Source organism: Oryctolagus cuniculus, chromosome X (genome assembly GCF_964237555.1).
Source record: "Oryctolagus cuniculus chromosome X, mOryCun1.1, whole genome shotgun sequence".
Lineage (NCBI taxonomy): Eukaryota > Metazoa > Chordata > Mammalia > Lagomorpha > Leporidae > Oryctolagus > Oryctolagus cuniculus.
The window spans coordinates 21,635,478-21,640,936 of record NC_091453.1 but is presented as its reverse complement, the minus strand read 5'-3'; the positions used below and the strand labels follow the sequence as shown (position 1 = coordinate 21,640,936).

At 37.4% G+C, this 5,459-nt stretch overlaps 1 pseudogene; it reads left to right on the top strand.

Moving 5' to 3' along the window:
- Positions 1–3,644: 3,644 nt before the first annotated feature.
- On the top strand, positions 3,645–4,238 carry LOC100358818 (rRNA-processing protein FCF1 homolog pseudogene; annotated as a pseudogene).
- The last annotated feature ends 1,221 nt before the right edge of the window (positions 4,239–5,459 follow it).

Here is a 5,459-nt window from a genome sequence, read left to right as displayed (position 1 = left end):
TTTGTGTGCCTTTTCGATTGGCAGGTTCCTGGTATCATGGAAAGAATGTAGAACTTACAGTTAGACTCCCATAGGTTTGAAACACTGTACTGGGCAAGAGAGAGTGAGGGTATCAATGTCAAATTTAATTGCATTTGTAAGAATTGGAATCCATAGAAGCCAAATTAGAAGGATTAATTTTACACAGGACTTGGCATTTACTAAGTATTTGTTTTATTATTGTATGGCAAGGGGAATGAAGAAAATATAGAGGCTATATATATGTACATATACATATATATACACAAAATATAGAGGCTATATATATGTACATATACGTATATATGTATATATACATATACATATAGAGGCTATATATGTACATATACATATATATGTACATATATATGTACATATACATATATACATATATATAGCATTCTATATATATGTATATATACATATTTATAGCATTAAATGTATTCATATTTATAATGTGATCTATCTAAATCTATATTAAATGAAAAAAGTATGAATCAGTTGTAATTTTGAATACCATCTGTATATCTGAAGACAAAGTATTTTTATTTTATGTGCAAAAATATTATTGCAATTACATTTTTCTTTCAGACCATATCTTATAGCTATGCAAACTGAACACTCAAGATGGAAAGGGGCAGTGCTGGTGCTATGGTCTAGCAGGGAAAGCTGCTGCCTGTGACGCAGGCATCCCATTTGGGTGTGGGGTCATGTCTCAGCTGCTCCACTTCTGATCCAGCTCCCTGCTAATGGTCTGGGAAAAGCAGCACAGGATGGCCCAAGTGTCTGTGCCCCTGCCACCTACATGGGAGACCCGGATGAATCTCCTGGATCCTGGTTTCAGCCTGCTTCAGAACTGGCCATTGTTGCCATCCAGGGAGTAAGCAAGCAGATGGAAAATCTCTCCCTCTCTCTTTGTGTGTGTGTAATTCTGACTTTCAAATAAGCAAATAAATAATTTTTTTTAAAAAAAGATCGAAAGGAGCAGTAGATATGTATGTGGCAATACTTGCCATGGAGTGATAGTTTTTTTCGGCCAAGGAATGGATACCTGTGTGCACATTAAGTTTATCCAGCCAGATTTTTGTATGCTAAAAATTCTTCATAATAAATAAGATAAATAAATATTTCTCCCAAAAGTGAGGAAAGGAAGAAGACAAAGTTGTATATCATAGCATAAGGTAATAAGCTACTGTGATGTCAGGGCTCCATGTAAAATCATGGGAAATTTGAAGAGTGTGCATGAGAAGCAGTGGAAGCCAAAGACATCTATTTGTGCCACAAAGTTTTCTGCAGCTAGACTCTTACACACATTATAACCATCATGAATGTCCCACAAGAAAAAAAAATTCAGTTGTATTTAATGTGAATTTTACAAACTTTGTTTTGAATTCTGACTCTTCATTAACCCGGCAAGCCTTTTCCTAGTTCATATACATAACTGCCTCATGGATTTTTAGGTGGTTTTGCTTGATCTAGATGACAACCAGCAATATTTTCTCCTGCCTCTAAAAGATCTCTACTTTGTGTGACTTTTTTATTCTTGGAATATATTTTCTGATATAAAGTACTTCTATATTCTTACTACACACAAAAATTGTAGAATATAGTATACACGTTTCCTTACCTTGTGTGTTGTTATTTCAGTCATGTACACTGTAGCCCTCTTCAGAAAAAAATCATTAAAATGATGTTGGAGATTACACAGGATTGACCAAAAACACAGATAATGTAATTATTTTACGTACAGAAAGTCTCAGTTGTCAAACAATCAAAGCGATGACTACATAATTGATCTTAATTATTTGTTAAGATGAAAGCAACTAGACTAGCAAGATGATGCCTTGACTCAGATCAGTCATTTTTTTTTTTTTTTTTTTTTTTTTTTTTTTTTTTTTACAGGCAGAGTGGACAGTGAGAGAGAGAGACAGAGAGAGAAAGGTCTTCCTTTGCCGTTGGTTCACCCTCCAATGGCCGCCGCTGCAGCCGGCGCACCGCGCTGATCCTGGCAGGAGCCAGGAGCCAGGTGCTTCTCCTGGTCTCCCATGGGGTGCAGGGCCCAAGCACCTGGGCCATCCTCCACTGCACTCCCTGGCCATAGCAGAGAGCTGGCCTGGAAGAGGGGCAACCGGGACAGAATCCGGCGCCCCAACCGGGACTAGAACCCGGTGTGCCGGCGCCGCAAGGCGGAGGATTAGCCTATTGAGCCACGGCGCCGGCTCTCAGATCAGTCATTTTAATGACTGAATCAGAGCTCTGCACTGATTCGTACTGAGGGACTAACTGCTCCTGAGCTGAAAAAAGTAAATCAGACCGTGGGTGATGCACTCTTTATATATGAAATATGTTAGAAATCATAGTGGCAGGGATTTACAATAAATAATATTAATATTAGTATATAACAATTGTACAACACAATGCCATTTACAAAGCACTTTCACATGCAATCCAATTTAGTCTTCACAGCAATCAGATCAGATACCATTGGTCCTATTTTATGCTGAGGAATTTTTTCTCAAATTATTGCAATTTAAATGCCTCACCCAAAGTTATATCTATCTTGTGACTACCGCAGTTACAATTGAAGCCAAGAGCTGACTACAGTGTTTCAGTGCTTTCTCCCACTATTCCCAGTTGTCATTCACAGACATCAAGTCATAACTTCTTTAAAGCTATATTATTCTTATGAAATAATTTTCATTAAATTAATTTGTATTGGAAAACCTAGATAATAGTTTTATAGTTATCATTGAGAAAAATAACCAATTTAATGCCATCATAAGTAGTAGAGGAGTACAATAAACTTACAGCTCTATTGTCAGTTTTAATGGAAGTTTCTCAAATTCCATTTTTATGACAATTTTTGAACTAAGTGAAAAGAAGTTTGATAAATCCTTTACAGCAAAGTATTTTACTTTATCAGATGGAGACTGTTGTTCTCTAATGCAACAGGAACCTGTAGATATTCTTGACAGATTGATTTCAGTTGTCAGTTATCCTGATGAGTTGTTTGCAACTAGATTTTTTTTAGTTTCAACTTTTTCATAGATATTCTTTCTCTATCCCCCTCTCTTTTATGATTTAATTATTTAGGTAGGGTCATAGAGAGAGCAGAGACAGAGAGAGATAGAATCTTCCATCCACTGGTTCACTTCCCAAATGGCCACAATGTCCAGGGCTGGGCCAGGCCAAAGCCAGAAGTCAGGAGCTACACCCGGGTCTCTCATGTGGGTGGCAGAGGCTCAAGAACTTGAGCCATCTTTTGCTGCTTTCCCAGGCACATTAGAAGGGAGCTGGATCAGAAATGGTGCAGCAGGGACATGAATCCCATGTTGGATGCCAGCATCACAGACAATGGCTTAACCTGCTAAGCCACAATGCTGGCCCTGATATTCTGTTTCTTAGCAATTTATGCAGAGTCCTTTGTTTATTTCTTGGTTGTCCATTACCATAGATCAGTTTCAAGCATGATTATAATCATGATTTTGATTTTTGCACCCCTAAGCTATTCTTCTATATATTTTAAGAATGTTAGATCTTCTATATGTGTCCATTACATGTACATCACTGACTATAACATTCTCAGAGAATGAAATATTAATTTCCCTGAAGAATCCAATAAGAGCATGGGGAAGCAAAGGAAATCAAGGAAGTATGTGACTATGAAGTGGATACTTAGTCTAAGAGATCAGAGGCTTAAAGAAAGGTATAGATTAAAACTTAAAAAAGAAGGAAAAGAAAGATCCCAGCGCACTGAAGGAAAAGAGAAGTTCCCTAGCACCCTTCCTGCTTATTCTTCCAATATAATACACAACAGGGCACACTTTGCCATATCCTGGTTGATACTAACTTTATCAACTTTTCCATTAAAGCTAATCTGGAGTTAGTACAATCAATGATGGATTCTCTGTATGCCAAGTGCATTTCTTGTATAACTGATTGTGCAATGGCAGAAACTGAGAAATTGAGGCAGAAGTATCAAGTAGCACTAAGGATTGTCAATGATCTAAGATTTGAGGAATTACCATGCACACACAAAGGAACCTATGCAGATTACTGCTTAGCATAGACAGTGACTCAGCACAAGTGTTACATTGTGGCCAGCTGATGGCAACCTTAAACCAAGAATGTGGAAGATCCCTGGAGTTCCTATTATGTACATTTCTAACCACAGATACATCAAGTGAATTCCAGATGATTATGGAGCCCCATGGTTCTAATTCTGCCAAGACAAAGTTTCCTGGCCTTCCTTGGACCAATTTTATCTGTTACCAGTTTGCTAAACGTGCTACAGCAGAAATTAGTATTCTCTACACACTTCTGTTGTATTATAAACTGAGTATGATTAAATGTACACACTTTTTATGCTGATTTGAAAAAAAAAGAAACATTAATTTCCCTTAAAATGTACATGAAGCTACTGTATGTCTATATCTATCTATCTATCTATCTATGAAGATTATGTCTTCATGAGAGTAAAAGCCTATGTTGAGATGCATGTTTCCAAAGCAACATCAAGAGCCCATGCCCTCTCTGATAAGGCTCCCAATGGGTCAAGTAGCACCTTACTTCTAGCCCATACACTGGGAGCTCATGTCCTAGGGATTACCTTTTCAAAAAGCCCTGAGTCTACTTCCAGGGTTGTGTGGGATTCTTCCTGGGTCCACCATGTTAAGTGCAGACCTCCCTGAGGTATGTACTCCCCTAATCCCAAAGATTAGTTAAGTGGCAAATGTTAATGGGGAGTTGTGAATTAAGTTTTAACCTATATATGGGAGTGTCCACATGAATGCAAATCCCCTTCCAGTGTGGAAAGATGCAAAAGAGAGAGAAAATGTGAGAGAGATATTAGCAAAGGGGCACATTATTTGTGCTCCTATCTTCTAACCTAGAAATGCAAAAACACCTTAGAGTTAGGTAACTATCTTTTCAAGTTATGCAAACATAACATTTTATTTAACAGTCTAACATTATAGACAAAAGAATTTTTAAGTTAACAGATTTGTGCGTACACACTTTGTATTTTCTCTTGTAACAATCTCCCCAGTGTTGCTACAATCTCCCCAGTAACCTGAGCAAGGGTGGCTTTACCAGATAAGGAATTTGCACTTGCTTTGCTAGCATATACCAATAACATATTGAATATCTAGTCATGATGGTTATCAAAGCTTAGATAAATTGTCCTTAAATTTGAATGGCTTCTCATATTTCCACTTACAGAAACCCTAGTAGTAGGACAGTACATTGGGAAGGCTTTGTTCAAAGTAATGAACCACATATGAAGAGTTCAAATGCTCAGTACTGCTGAAGAGAAAATTCAGGGCAGTTCAATTTAAGTTATCCAGCCACTCAACAAACACATATCAATCATTCACTATATAAACAGAAGACATTTTGTAGAATTTGTTAGAGATAAAAAAAAGATGAATCAGGTACAGTTC